The sequence below is a fragment of the Lactuca sativa genome, chromosome 8 (assembly GCF_002870075.4).
Source record: "Lactuca sativa cultivar Salinas chromosome 8, Lsat_Salinas_v11, whole genome shotgun sequence".
Classification (NCBI taxonomy): Eukaryota; Viridiplantae; Streptophyta; class Magnoliopsida; order Asterales; family Asteraceae; genus Lactuca; species Lactuca sativa.
The window spans coordinates 91422300-91439848 of NC_056630.2; the positions used below are offsets into that span (position 1 = coordinate 91422300).

Genomic DNA, 17549 nt, shown 5'->3' on the forward strand with positions numbered 1-17549 from the left:
TCTTATATATATATATATATATATATATATATATATATATATATATATATATATATATATATATATATATATATATATATATATATATATATATATATATATATATATATATGTTCAGGTTCATTTGAGACCATTCTAATTTTGTGAGACCGTGAGACCAAATCTAAAAATAATTTTAAAATGCAAAATAAATGGAAAAATCCAAAAATTCTTTTTTTAAATATTATTTTCGGAACTTGAATTAACTAAAAAAAATTTAAAAAATAAAAAAAATAAAAAAAAAATCGCGTTTTTTTTGAAAAATATGTGAAATATTCTAAATAGAATATTACACTGACATATTCTAAAAAATAATTTTAAAATGCAAAATAAATGGAAAAATCTAAAAATTCTTTTTTAAAATATTATTTTCGGAACTTGAATTAACTAAATAAAATAAAATAAAATAAAATAAAAAATCCCATTTTTTTTTTTAAAAATACGTGAAATATTCTAAATAAAATTTTACACTATACATATTCTAAAAATAATTTTAAAATGCAAAATAAATGGAAAAATCAAAAAAAAAAAAAATTTAAATATTATTTTCGGAACTTGAATTAACTAAAAAAAATAAAAATAAATAAAAAAATGTGTCTCACGGTCTCACAAAATTAGGTCGTCTCACATGAACCTAACCTTATATATATATATATATATATATATATATATATATATATATATATATATATATATATATATATGTGTGTGTGTGTGTGTGTGGAAAAGCTCAATAGAGAACCATTATAAATCAACGAACCAAGGAACCAATCTAAAATGTCGGAAGTTATAACGATCAACGACAAAATGAATGATTGTACGCTTGTACAATGGACGCACATGCATCAGATTATAACAAATTTCACTTTTTTAGGCCATGTTTTTTATCGGAAAATAACCGAATATATCATTGTTCATGTTTTTTCGTCCTCTTTCCATAGAGATCCATACTGATATACAAAAAATTATTTTTTTTCAAAAAAACTCACTTCATTTCTTTGTTTTTTGAAAAGTTAAGGTCTATTTTTATCGAAAAATTTTAATAAATATATCAAAATTCATATTTTTTGACATTCTTTAAACAAATTCATATTGATGTAAAAAATGAAATTTCAATTCAAATTCACATTGCGAATATGCTCAAATTCACAATGTAAATAATAATAAGTCAGTGAATTCTGAAAACTAAATTATATACATTTCAGATTCACAATGTGAATAAATCCATTTGTTGATTTTACTAAACTAATTTATTATTAATCAAAATGTTAAAATGTTATAAAATTACATGAAAATATATTTCGATTCATATGTAAATTTCATTAAATTAATTTGTGAATGATCAAAGAATTGAAATAGTAAGTCAGATTCTTATTTTGAATGTTAAAATTGAAATATTTATAGTTCAGATTCACAATGTGAATCTGAACTGACCAATGTTTTTTTAATCGATGTTGATGTTTAACAAAGGACACAAAATTGAGATTCTTGGTAGTTAGTTTTTTTTTTGATAAAAAAAACTTAAATATTGAAAAAAAAAAACAACATAACGAAATGAGTTTTTTTTCAAAAAAAAATCTTTTTTATATATAAACATTGATTTCTATGGAAATAGAATGAAAAATCATGAACATCGGTATATTCATTTTTTTTCGATAAAAAACATAGTGTAAAAAATTTAACGGAAAAAGTTGATTTTTTTTGTAAAGAGGTGAGTGTTTTAGTATAATCCAGTGTATGTGCGTCAATATACAAGTGTACATCCATTCCGTTGGCCGTTGATCATTATGATTTTCGACGCTCACGATTGGTTCCTTGTTAATAACCGTTCACTATTGAACCTCTGTGTGTGTGTGTGTGTGTATATATATATATATATATATATATATATATATATATTGTTAATGAGAGTACTCTTTAAATTAATCCATTTAATTTTGATTTTATTCTTATTAGAATCATTAAGTATTTTAATTTGATGTTTCAAAATTATTCTTACGTTATCATAATAATTATCATTCTTATATAATTTGGGGTGTGTTCGACTCACAACATTTGGAAGCTACTGGCTTCTAAATAATTTAAAAAAAAATAAAAAAAAATAAAAAAAAACTCTTGTAAAAAAGAAAAAGTTTTGTTCGTGTTTAACGACATGAACGTTTAACTTTTAGTCTAAACAAAACACTCCAAAATCAAAAGCTACATGAAGAAACTTTCAACAAAACTCTTCAAAATTAAACGATGTCAACTACCAGCTAGTTTTGCAGAATACGTTCCTAGTCTTATTCCACGGGGATCAAAACTTGGATATCAATTCGTGGAGATATTGTTTGGATAAACAAAAAGAATACATATAAGAGTAAATTTGAGAAGGTCAAACATAACTTAGTAAAAAAAAAAGAAATAATACATAGTTAATCAACACCTCTACTCATATCTAAATATTATTAAAAGAGAATATTTAATTCACCAATGAAGCAATCGGGACCCATGATTGTGTTTTAATCTTATATTTTCCACCATTAGATCAAACTGCGGATATCATCTTCCCCAAATAAAATTCAAACACAATTACATTTAATTATAGAATCTGTAATAGTTATAGAATCTTTAAATTTAGTAAATATTTTATCAATTGGAGCATATCATTATATTTATACACATTATATCAGTTTCTCTAATTAATATTGTTCCTAATTTAACTTCTTTATTTATAATTTTTGATTTCCAAATTCGAACCCGTTTATATTTTATTTTTTTTTATTTTTTTTTAAAACTAATTAAATAAGAATATCAATAATTAAGTTATTAACCTATAAAATCTAATCTAATCTCATTAAATCAGCAAAATTTAAGAGTCAAAATTAAAGTCAATATTATTCATAGTTTATCTCCTAGTATATCCTACATAAAATGAATCAATTTGAGAGTAATGTTTGAATTTTAAAATTGATTAAATAAGAAAGTCAATTAATTTGAAGTTTTGAATTAATATAGCTGATATCTTTTTTTTTCCAAATGAATAACCGAAAATCTCCAAGATAATATCTTAGGATCCAAATTTTTTTAGAAGATAATGATTTCCTTATTAAAAAAACACCTTATATATACATGATTACACTGAAGTGGTTATTATTACGATTTTGGATTGAGTCCTAAGATTTACAATGTTCTTCCTGAGGAATCTTTTTCTCCAATTCTTTTTTCCAAGCTCTTACTTTACTATATTCTCCTTATTCTTCTTAAGTTTCTTGCGTTTACTGTGTTCTTAATATTTGTTATTACTGTGTTATTGTTGAGAGGTTATAAAAAAATCAATATACTTTAAGCATATTAGTTTCATTCATTTAGTTACAGAAACAAAATTGCACCATTTATATCGATTTTTTAATGTGTTGACCTATGTTTGTCAAGATAATGTCATAAAAGTCGTTTTAATGCATGATGACAAAGCTAGTGGAGCGAAAGTTTTTTATTGTTACAGTTCAACTTGCATGAACAAAGACGTCTCTGTTGTTCCAAGGTTTTCAGTAACTCTTTTATATATTATTATTATAATCTTCGATTAAATTCTCAAATTTTATATTATTGAATTTGTTTATATCAATGGTTTAGTTTCAAAATCACCATTATAGTACAAGACTTTACCGGCATGGTGTCACTTACGTTATTTGATCATGACTCAAATAAACTTCTGGAAAAAAACACACATAAGAGTTGCTTCAAAAGTTTAATAAGGTTATCGGTATTAACTTCATTTACATAAAACTAATTTTTATTTTTTGTCTGTTTATTTTTATAACCGTTAATTTTTCCATTTTTAGGAGGGTAATATGAAGATTTATCTGTCTGCTTTGAAATTACTTTTGGATAAAAAGTTGTCGTTCAAAATTCAAAATTTTCATTATAGTTTGAAGAACAATGTTGATAGTTATGCAATCTCAAACTTCAATGTTGATAACAAAATCACTGTTGAATTGGAAAAAAATTAACATCGAACATGTAACATTCTTTTAGAAAACATAATGCAAACACTACACTTATTAGATTCGTTTTTTATATTTTAGTTGATCAACTAACATATGTCTATGTACTCCAAATATAGGCGTCATAATCCGATTCATTTTACGTTTTATCAGTGAAATTCGGATGTCAAGACACATTAAAATTAAAGGTTTTAAATATAATATAACTAAATCTAATATTTTAAATACTTTAAAATATTATTAACTTTTAGATGGACATATGAATTTATTTTCTATATTTAGGATGCAGTTTTGTTTATTGATGATAATGTCACACTAACTTCGAATCTTGATAAAAGTATTGTAATAAGTCCACTAAGTGGACATCCTTTAAAAAGTGTCTAGACATGAAGAATTAAAACACAACTTGGAAGATGTTTACGATGTTGATAATATGGAAACAATGTCCTCAACCAAATGATCATTAACATAAATGACAGATCGTACTTCTTGAGAAGGCAAACCAAAACTGTTAATTCCAAAGAAAGACACATAATATATGATTTTCATGATTTTATATGAGTAGTTGTGTGATTTGAGTACGGTTGATTTCATATTATGTTTACATACTATTTGGTTTTTGGGTTTGTTTTTTGATTACTTTGTTTCATACTATTCATTTTTTGGGTTAGAATTTTGATCATTTAAATACATTTTGGGTTTTATGAAATGTTGAATTATTCATCTATTTGCCTTTTGGGTTTAAGCTCATATGAAGTTAGAATTTTAATCATTTTTTACTCTATTATTCCGTTTGAATATGAATCTGTCAGTATTGTTACAATGTTATTCATTACAATTTTAATATAAATATTAGCAAACTACAACTTTTTATGAAATTATAAACTTTTATAAATCTTTAACCGTTCTAAAATAATTATTTACAATTCCTTGTGAATTTATTGAAAAATTTATTAGTAAACATTTACCATTGAAATATTATTATTTTTTAGATATTAATGATATCCACAATTTTACAAATTTAAATAATAAAACCCATTACAATGACACTAGAGAGAAGCAAAGACTAAGACTTTTACATTTTTTTTGGAAAGGGAACTTCCCTAACAAGGGTTTCCGGGTCAGCTTTCACGTACCGACTAGTCCCCTGCAGCGAACATGAGGCTATGCCTTATGACACGGAGTCACTGCAGGTGAACCTCCATAGCCACAGAGGCTGAGTAGTGTCAGGATTTGAACATAGGTCAATAGGTTATCCACCATATCTTCCACGTGTCTTACTAAGTCACCACAACTCAAGTGTAAGACATTTACATATACAAAATAGAAGATTGAATTCTATGTAAAAAAGAGAAACTTTATTTCATCATCTAAAGCAATAAATATTTTTTATTGTGTTTCACTTATATCTTTTCCACCCTTAGATCAAATTGTTTACGTCATCTTGACCAATGTTTGGTTAAACACGTTGTCCATCAATATTTCCGCTCAAACCTTCACCAATTTCCATTATCCCTAAATTAAAATTAAAATCCTCCCCAAATTTAAAGCCATAACTTATGCACTAACCATCCTATATATTTGCAAATCAACGTGATATATCTTTTTAATTATTCCATTTCTTTCTCAGTGCACATCGATGGTACCAAAATTCATCAAGGGCAAAACAGTCACCTTGTATTTAATTTTTATTAATATAGTAAATACTTCCAATTTTGAATATAATAATCGGTCTCATACATGTTAAATTACGATTGCTCGATTTCCAACTATCTAACTCAATAACTTTATGTAATTATTCTTAAAGTTACCTTTTTCTATACCGTTATTGATTAGATTTACTATAATTAAGTTTAAATTGCAGAGATTTTTACTTGAAAGTGATAAGCATTAGTTGATGTTTTTATTGAAGCTTGAGGATGATGCAAAACTCAAAATTCCTCAGTGGTAATATCCTACATACTTAATAATTGATTATTTCGACAAAAATATTTTCCTTTAACTTTGATAACAAACTTTTTGAATTAAGCATAATTTTATGATTATAAATTTGTTTTCTCTACTCACTTGTACTTATCATCCTGAAGATGAGAAAAGATTAACCATGTCTATATTGAAAATTGCCAAAAAGATCTTATTGATCATACATTTCTGACATGATCTTCAAATGTTTTATTGTTTTTTATTCGTTTTTGTGTATTTGACTTGTTTCTTCGAGAAACTCAATTTTCTATTAATTTTGATAACAAATTTGTTGAATTAAGCATACTTTTATGATTATAGATTTGTCTATTTTCTATTGTTAAATCAAGTGTAAGTGAATTTGAACAATCGTTAAATTTCATATTCTATACTGTAATTTATGCACTAATTAATCAAATAATAGTACATATCTAAGTGGTCGGGTATCTCCAAGACAATAAGCAAACATGTAAATTATATGCAATTTCACAATATTGTAATTTTTTTTACTGGATTTAAATGAATAATTACTTCTTTCACTTGATTTAGATTCTTAATTACTCATATAAGGTTGCAATAAAATAAAATTCTGATAAATTGAAAAAATTGTTCTGCAAAACCTTAAATTTTTAAATTTGTTGGAAATTTGGTTATATGCCAAGTTAGGCTTCTTTTAGTGTTGTCATGTTTGTTGATTTGGCTATGTAGGGTTCATTTGAAGTTCCATTTATCTACAAGAATGTTAATGTTCACATCCAAGTGGAAGCAATCAAAACCGGTAAGCATTCTAAATGATTTTTTCACTTACATTAATGAAAACTATTATTTTAAGTGGTGCGCTCTCATGGATGTCACACCGATTGTCACTATATAGACCTTCTAGCGGTCTATAGAAGAATCCTAGCGGTCTTATGAAGAATTTTGCTACGTTTTCAATGAAGTGTCATTCTGTTAACATTCTTCTCTATATTTCTTTCTTTTCTTTTCGATATAGATGTGTATCACAACAATAAGACAGAAAGGGGTGTGAGTGACCATTAAAGTTGAAAATGTAATATATAATTTAAGAATAATATATAAAGTGTAAATTGTAGATTTATAATATTTATTTCAATGAAAAATATGTTGTTTGATTGTTAGGTTACATATATATTTTTTTTATATATTTTGACAAGTTTGATCTTAATTTGATAATTGAAGCAGGTAGGAAAGATATGTGCTAACGATTTTGAATGTGTATTGCCCCTATAGAAACCAATCGTAGCCTCACAGACCATTCCATCATATCTCATTAGGTCTTAACATTTCCCAAAATTCAGCTACAAGAAGTCATTGATGCACTTCTTGAATCAATCCTCGAAACCGAATTTCATTTGTTAGTTGGATGTAGTGACCAAAATACAAGATTTGTGAAAGTTCATTATTATTTATTAGTGTTAACCTTTAGCAAATTATGAAACTAATATTATAATTTTGTTAATAACATTTTTTTGTAATAATTTATTTAATCGGAAGATATGTATATGTGATTGGGTGTATCCTGAAAAAACATATTTTATTTTTTATAATGAAAAAATACTTTGAAATCGACCGAGTTACAATGTCTGAATTTGATGTTTATGGTTATGACAACTCACTTTATTTGTAATGTTTATCGAATTTCTTTGCAGAATTTAATGTTGCTGGTACATGTAACAACTTATTGTTATTTTTTGTTTTACATGACCAATATGAAAAAGAGCAATATGAGCCTCCATCAGGGTTGGTACACCGAACATAATCAATTCATAAAGCTACTATATAACATCCTCCCTAATAAATAAAAATCTTGTTGCCACATTTCACATTCTCATTTATTTTGTCACGTGTAATTTTGTGGTTATTTTGAATTAATTTTTATTCCACATGTCATTTTATGGTTTTTTTCATTTTATTAAATTCTAGATAATATTTATATTCAATAATAAATACATATCAATTTCATTAATGAAATTTCCTTCTAATTTCAAAATTACCAAATTAAAGATTTATTAATTTTCTTTATTTATTTATCTAAATTATTTGTTTAAATTTAAAAGAGAAAAAAAAACAATTTAATTTTTATAATTCAATATTTTCTCACTTTTCTTATAAATTCATATTTTTCAAATGTTTAGAATTTTGTATTTGTTTTTTTTTAAAATAAACTCATGTAATACATGAGTCTCACACCTAGGTTGTGTTTGGCGCGCCACAACTAGCTGATAAGCTAGCTTATTTTTCGAGCTTTTTTATGTTGTCGTGTTTGGTAAGCCAAAAAGTAGCTGATAAGCTAGCTTTTTGAAAAGCTACTTAGACTAGCTTTTTAGGAGCTTTTTAAAAAATTTCTAAATACACCCCTTAATTAATTATAGAAACACATATTCTTACATGTCCTTTTATGTAATTTTATATATTTCAGCTAGCTTTTCAACTAGTTTACCAAGCGTTATTTTTTATCAGCTAGCTTTTCAGCTATCAGGTAGCCTTTTATTTAACAACTAGCTTTTCAGCCATCAGCTAGCTTTTCAGCTAACAGCTAGCTTTTCAGCTAGTCCGCCAAACATAGCCCTAGTGTTTTAATCAAGAAGTCGCATTATGTTGTGATAAAACAAAGATCACATAGATCATTTATATTAAAGATTACTGTATTAAAAAACCAAATTGCTATAATATAAATATTAAATATTCTCATCTAATAAGTTCGGTTTAAAAACTTTAAAAATGAATCTAACTAACATTTTTTTATTAAAATTCAACATAAGACAAAGTCACCTATTAATATGATATGTATTTAATTATTGTTCGTGTTTAACGCGGATCATAATCTAGTTTATCATAAAATGAAAACGCAGACGATTATAATACCAAGGCAGTGATGATACCATAGATGAATACTAGTAATAAAATAAATTTAAAGGAAATCAAGTTTTAAAATATATCAAATATCAAGAAAATGAATATATCTATACTAAATATCATGATATCTTCTAGAGAACGACAATTACAACATTCAAGATGAATATTTTTTTCGAAACGACAAATATATTATATATAAAAAGTCACACGGTTAACAAGTGACCAAAACGCATGCAAAGTAGAGTAATAACAAGGAGAAAAGCGAATATAATATAGAGATATGACAAAAGGAAGACATACTATAATCAATCCATCTACAACACACCTTCGAGGTTCTATATTTGAACCAAGCATATGACTGGGTAATAACCTCTTAAACAGTTTTTGCAGGACTGATATTTAACGCCTTGAAAATATTAATGTTTCTTGTTTTCCAAATAAACCATAAATGACAACACCACAACAACTCTTTTCCTTTTCCTTAGATAGATCCCCTAAGTAGCTCGAAATTAAGAAATTCATTCACACTATCAAAGTGAGTGGCTTGTATTCTATACTATTTTAGAATCCAAGACTGATATCAAAGACAAAATAAAGATGATGAAAATAACAAACATGTTTACAAACATGAATTTATACTAATCAAGTCACATAATTTCTCCCTTTTTATACTTTATAATAATCAATTTTAAATAAATATTTATTTGGTTAGAAAAAGAAATTATCCAATGATATATTTTTAGTGACTTTAAAAACATGGGAGAATTTCGTTTATTATCGGAAACTTTAAATATTATTTTTATATCCTTGTAAATTTTAAAATTACATATATATTATTCTGAAAGTCTAAAACTCAAGTCTATATCCAAATTCACAATTGAATTAGATTTAAACTAATCGAATATTAAAAAACTTACTTAGAAATCAAAATTTCACATGATTGTACTTAAATACCTTTTTTTAAATAAAAATTAACATTAAACCAATAATATTAGCCGCTAACCAAACCTCAAATAGCCAAACTTCTTATCTACTGACATTGTTAAATATGGAATGCCAATGGTGCTAATTAGGCTGTGTTTGACGCGCCACAGCTAGCTTATTTTTCGAGCTTTTTTATATTGTCGTGTTTGTTAGCTAGCTTTTTGAAAAACTACTTAGACTAGCTTTAAGTAGCTTTTTAGGAGCTTTTTTAAAATTTTTCAAATATACCCCTTAATTAATTATAGAAACACATACTCTTACATGTCATTTTATGTAATTTGATATATTTCAACTAGTTTCTCAGCTACTTTAAATGTCATTTTTTATCGGCTAGCTTTTCAGCTATCAACTAGCTTTTTATTTAACAACTAGCTTTTCAGCTATCAGCTAGTACGCCAAACATAGCCTTGATGTCTAGCAAAGATGATAACCCCAATCTTATACAATTATGAGAATCGTATGTGCTTTATTATAGACTTTGTTTTTTTTATGTTACTTTCTCAATTTTATACCATAATTTAATTTATTAAAAATATCATTAACAATATTATAATATTAAACACTTGTTTTTACAATTAGCAAAATGAAGAATAGGAAGTTCAGTCTATATTTGAAACGTAGCTTCGACGTGGAAGAAATAGTGGCACCAGGTTTAGTAATGTTTAATTAGATTTAATCCTAATTGAATTTTTAATTGGTTTAATGCTAGTTTTTAATTTGATAAGGGTATTTTAGTATAAACATTTAAAATTTTGATTTTCAGATAAGTTTTGTAATATTAAGATAATTAAACTTAATTAGATTACGAGCTAATATATATATATATATATATATATATATATATATATATATATATATATATATATATATATATATATATATATGTATATATATATATATATATATATATAGGGGAGGGTTCAATTGAGAAAAAAAAAGGTTGAGAATGGGGGACTTATTCTCAGCCAATCATTTATTTTTGTCGCAAAAGCCTCCAACGTACCGACGGAAATGGGAAACGAATGCACATGTGTTTTCCAACATAACATATTTCCTTAAACTATGCCAATAATTACCTTAATATATACAAAAACATAGGTTTTTTTTTGTTTTTTTTTAATTTTTATAAGCTATTTTTATCAAAAAATGATTTTAAATATACCAAAATTCATGATTTTTTATTCTCTACAAGTAAACATTCATATTGATATAGTTTTAGGATAAAATAAAAAAATTATTTTTTTATATTTTCAGCTATCGTTATTCATAAATGAATAACAATGTGTTAGGTTTTATTACAATAAATTCGTTATTCACTTATGAATAAAAAGTAAGATTTTTTTTACAATTTAAGTATCATTCATATATGAATATAACATATAATAAACATAGTATATTCATATTTTAATATTGGACGATGAATTCACCTGTGAATATTAGATGATATATTCACTTATGAGTATTAAATGATATTTCATATGTGAATATTACATAGTATTACATGGTATATCACATGTGAATATTACAGAGTATATTCACTTGTGAATATTAGATGATATATTCACTTATGAATATTACACAATATATTCACATATGAATATTACAAGGTATATTCACTTATGAATATTGAAGGTATTTTGACAAATATATATAATTTTTATATGTTATTCACATATGAATAACATACAGACTTGCATATTTGTTTTGTGTTTTTAATAATCATATACTGATTTAGGTGAGAAAACATATTCATATGTGAATATAACGTGGTAATTTAATTTATGCATTTCATCAAACAGTTGGAGTGCAAACAAATTAACTATTTTAAAAATGTTAAAAACATCAAGTTATCAATTCCAAATCATCATATACTTCCGATTTCGACTTCAGATGCGACATCCTATCTCTGATCGATTTCTCAATTTGATTTTGATTTCCGAAAATCCAATTGGGAACCTGTGAGTATCGATTCCAAGTCCCTCAATGTCGATTGTGACTGCGAGTCCAGAACTCCGATTCCAATTTCATGAACAACGAAGAAATTTCGGTTTAGTTGAAGAAATCTGGATGATTATTGAAGGTTGGAGGAAAAATTTTGATGATGAACGAACAGTTATCGAATTCTCTATAGTTGCGTATTTGAGATTGAAGGTTATTACGATATTTACAAGTTTGCCACCGTGTTTTTTATGCTTAGATTAAATGAGTGGCTGAGAATGATTCCCCCATTCTCAACCTTTTTTATTTTCTCAATTGAACCCACCTCTCTCTCTCTCTCTCTCTCTCTCTCTATATATATATATATATATATATATATATATATATATATTATAATTTTAAAGTTTGAAAGGATAAGAAATAATATTTGAAGTTTAAAAAATATAAATGAAATTTTTAGTAAAAAGAAAAGTTGGATTATGGTGTACGGCCCAAGACAAGTTCAAAAAGGTTGAGGCCCGGTCCTAAGCCCAATTATTAACCTTTTTGTCTTTTTGTACAATACAAATAATATAAAGATTACAAAAAACCCTAAAATAATATACGGACCCCACCTCCTTCCTTTTCTTCCCGCCAAAGTCATAAACCCTCCTCTTCCAGTCGGCGAGACACACCACCACCGAAGCACACACAACACCGTCGATCACTGCGGCATTCCTTCCGAAAAATATTCGTTGACTGGTAATTTTATTTTTAAACTTTTGAATTCGTTCAAGTAAAATAACTACGTTGATGAATACTGGAGAAAATTGAAGTTACTGATATATCAATCTCGACTATCTGCATTGCTGAAGAGGATTATTATATATTCAACTCAGATTTCCGTCAATATTTTCGACAGAAATCGACGATAGTTACTACGTTTAATGAATGATAATACTTTGATCACTAACACCGAAAAAACTAGAAGTTGAATATACCTTCACCTGGTTTCATTGCCAATAGATAATTACTGATTCTGGTTTTGGTGCAGATATGGAAGGCGAGAGACGAGTGCTGGTGATAGGTGGAACAGACTCCCCTCTTTCTTCGGCTTCTGTCTTTGAATTCTCCATAGCTTCTCATCCTCATCTCCTCATGATTGATCCTTCTGCTCATTCGAAGCTATCTTCGTCTCCACCTTCTGGTCATAAATTTCAGCTATCTCTTCCCGATTTTCTTACCCCTGAGGAAGCCAGAGCTTCCATTCTTGTTCTCCTGTCCAAGCACTTACGTGGTCGATCCGGATCCGGATCCGGGTGTTTCTCCTCATCTTCTGCTTCTCAGATAACCGATATCCTGAATAATAATACTCAAACCCTAACTCTCGACCTTGATGATGACATTCATATTTCAAAAGCTTGCTGGACAGATATTACTTCTATTGGCATCTCCACTCTCCTGGACTACACTGCTTCCTCATTAACCAAAGTTGCTGATGCTGTTGCAGCCTTGTCTTGTGAGGCCTTGAAGGCTGACACTTGCAGTGTTTTTAATCTGTTCATGGATTCTGGTGATCTGTATGACAAAGATAGAGCTGCTGTCGCTAGTGATTTAAAGGTTTTGCTAAATGGATCCAAATTACACAGTGATCTTCAATTTGACCAAGTTAATAAGATTCCCATAATCCATGGGCATTTGAGGTCTCTCTGCAAATCAATCAACACCTCAACTCGGATTGAACTGAATTCTATCCCATTAGCAACTGGAGGTGTCAGCGAGTATTTGGTCACACTCTTCTCTCCTCTAGCTTTTGCTCTTCAGGATTTTGGTGAGAGTAGTTTTCTCCGAGCAGAGGCTTTGATGAAAAACAACTTATTCCCTTGTTTGGTTGATATTTTCAATGATAATTGCCCTGATCTTGAAAAGCTGAGAGACTCCATTATGCATTTTGTTGCACTCAAGATGGATAAAAGATACACTGAATCCTTACATGAAATCTATGTTTTGTCTGCGTTTGTGAGTAAGATCCTTTGTTGGGAAGCAGCAGTTTCTTTTATATCATTGGAGGGGAATGAGCTTATAAAAGCACAAAAAGACATTGATGGAGGAAATTTGAAATCTGGTAAAAAGGACAAGAGAAAGAAGATTACAGGAAAAGGAACAAGTGTTTTGATTCACTTTATAAAGGATAGATTACAGTATGATATCACTAGCAAGATAACTAGTAGTGATGATTCAGATCTGATAAAGAAAGTGGCATACAGTTTCCTCTCTTTATTGAACTGAAAAGACCCTGACTTTGAGCATCTACTACAGAAAGTGAAAGAAATCGTTGACAGCAATGAAAAACGAAGGCTTCCCAAGGTCCCCAAGGTAACAAGAATCGAGTTATATACAATACATATTACATTTTAACATCTCATTTATATAAAATTGACAAGATATTTGTTTGTTAACATATCTTTTAAACTTTTTAGGGAACTCGTGATTTTGCAAATGAACACATGACTGCAAGAGAGAAAACATCCACAACCATTGTCAATGTGTTCAAGAGGCATGGTGCTATGGGTCTTGAGACACCTTCATTTGAATTAAGAGAAACTCTTACAGAAAAATATGGGGAAGATTCAAAGTTGATGTATCATCTAGATGACCAGGTGAAATATCAAATATCAAATATCATTTATTTGTTAATGGTTATAAATTTGTAATAATCATCATTCATCATTGATTTTTTTTTTTTGTTAGGGTGGAGAGCTTTTAACCCTTCGGTATGACTTAACAGTTCCATTTGCTAGATATGTTGCAATGAATGGTCTCACAAAATACAAAGCATACCAAATTGGAAGAGTGGATAGAAGGGATAATCCATCTAAAGTAAGACTCCGTGAATTCTATCAAGGTGATTTTAACATTTCGGGTGATGAATCAATAGAAGCTGATTTTGAAGTTGTTAAAGTCTTGATTGAAGTGCTGGATGAGATCGATATTGATGATTACATGGTAAGTTTTCTGTAGAGATTATATTTTATTGTTGTAACTTTTTAATGAGTTATAATTTCCTCTTATTGTCTCTTATCTTCACCAAAATTTTTTTTTCTTATTTTTGGTGCAGATAAAGATGAATCATCGAAAGTTATTGGATGGAATGTTGGAAATATGTGGTGTGCCTAATCACAAATTGCGAACCATTTGTTCAAGTATTGACAAATTAGACAAACAATCATTTGAAGAAATTAAAAAGGAAATGGTACGCAAAATTAATTTACATCCGATTAATTCAAGTCCGAATTCTGAAGTCATTTTATATGGGTGAAGGACTAAACTTGCCATTTTGGAAAACTACAGGGACCAAACATGTAACTTTCTTTAATTTTTTTGTTGCTTGTTAGATTGAAGAGAAAGGGTTAGATGCGGAGACAGTTGAGAAAATTGGGTCATATGTGGTGCTAAAAGGAGACCCTTTGAAATTACTATCACAACTCAAGAACAAAGGAAGCGAGTTTCTGAAAAATGATTCAGCAAATGAAGCATTGAAGGATTTGGAGAAGCTTTTCAGTTATTTGGAGAAGAGAAAATGTATTGAGAAAGTGGTGTTTGATTTGAGTTTAGCGAGAGGACTTGATTATTACACAGGAGTTATATTTGAAGCTGTTTTGAAAGAGGGGCCCACAGATGGTTGTTCGATTGCTGGTGGTGGACGTTTTGACAATCTGATTGGGATGTTTGGTACAAAACACGTGGCAGCAGTTGGTGTTGGTATTGGAATAGACCGCATCCTCACTATAATGGAACAACTCCCGAAACATGAAAACCAGGTAAATTAAAATTTAGAAGCCTTAGTTATTTTCAATTTTGGTCTTAAAAACTGAAAGCTTGTAGGGGGTGAAATTGTGGATGATGTGATTTGTAATGGTTGTGTTGTGTTGTGTAGGAAATCCGAGGGGTTGAAACGGAAATATTGGTGAGCGTATTGGGGGATGACAAGTCATTAGCAATTGAGTTAGTGGATATGTGTTGGGCTGCAAAACTGAAAGCAGACTACATTGTGAGTAAGAGGCTGACTAAGCATTTTGATATTGCCGAAAAGTTTCGGATTCCATGGATGGTGATTGTTGGTCAGCATGAAATAGATAAAGGAATTGTCACCATCACAAATAAGCAGGCGAACGTATCAAAACAAGTTGTTATGTGCAATTTTGTGGAAGAACTTATCACGCTCATCAGCGCCACCGTTTTGTTATAGTTTATTTTAAGATTAAAAAAAACAATTACCTTATTTTATCATGTGTTAATGTTTTCCACTTATTTGACCTGTTTTCTGATTAAAATTTTCAATTTTTATTGGTATATAGTTAGTTACAAATACAACACAAATTTTAATTATTTGGTATTAAAGGGTTCAGATGATCACTCTGGTAAACAATATTATTGGTTGACAATTGATATAACTTTTATTCCTAATTTTTTTTAGTTTAAAATATATTACATATTTATCGTATAATGTTGAATCATTATTATATATATATTATGGAAATTGTTTTTATGAATAGTAAACTTTCACAACTTTTGTCTATTTTAGTCCCTAGACTTTATGTTTTTTTTTTGGCAGAATTGGTCCCTTTACTTTGTCAACTTTGGTCCTCATTTTTTAGCCATTTTGACACTTTTGGTCCTTGTAATCGATATTTTTATATTTTTTAGGAACCTTTTAATATTTAAAGTTTGACCACAAAACTTTAACGGTTTGATAATTTTGATCCCTTTTCTATTTAGAAACCTTTTAATATTTAAAGTTTGTCCACAAAACTTTAACGGTTTGACAACTTTGATCCCTTTTCTATTTAGGAACCTTTTAATATTTAAAGTTTGGCCACAAAACTTTAACGGTTTGACAACTTTGGTCCTCATTTTTTTAGACATTTTGACAATTTTGGTCCTTGTAATCGATATTTTTATATTTTTTAGGAACCTTTTAATATTTAAGGTTTGGCCACAAAACTTTAACGGTTTGACAACTTTGATCTCTTTTCTATTTAGAAACCTTTTAATATTTAAAGTTTGCCCACAAAAATTTAACGGTTCGACAACTTTGGTCCTCATTTTTTTTAGCCATTTTGACACTTTTGGTCCTTATAATCGATATTTTTACATTTTTTAGGAACCTTTTAATATTTAAAGTTTGGCCATAAAACTTTAACGGTTTGACAACTTTGATCCCTTTTCTATTTAGGAACCTTTTAATATTTAAAGTTTGGCCACAAAACTTTAACGGTTCAACAACTTTGATCCCTTTTCTAAAAACTTGCTAATTCCTACCGCTTTAATTCTTTAGCCATTTTGACACTTCTGGTCCTTGCAGTCAAAACTTATACATTTTTTCATAAAAACATGAACAAAACGGTCTGGGGCAAAGCCCGGGCTTGTCATCATTGCACTTTTTACGTCTGTCATATTTACCAATTCGGAAACAACATTAAAAGTTTCTGCCCCCCGTGTAGCGGGGGTAACCTTTCTAGTTATTCATTATGTCTTTTGTGTCATTTTACAATTCTCAGCTAATTACTGGCTAATTTCATCAAAGCTAGTGTTTCATACATAGTCTTAATATAAGACCTTGACAAATTAGCCAACATCCAACAAAAAAGAAGATTAAAAAATTGAAGACTGAGAGATTAAGCTAGAGGGAGTAATGTTAATTTTGTCACTTACTTTCATGTTATGTAAGCGCCACATTATCTTTGTCACACTATATAAAATTGTTGCAATTTAGAATGGATG

General features: G+C 28.2%; 1 pseudogene; it reads left to right on the plus strand.

Moving 5' to 3' along the window:
- The first annotated feature begins 12403 nt into the window (after positions 1-12403).
- On the plus strand, positions 12404-16182 carry LOC111878233 (histidine--tRNA ligase, cytoplasmic-like; annotated as a pseudogene).
- Positions 16183-17549: the final 1367 nt, after the last annotated feature.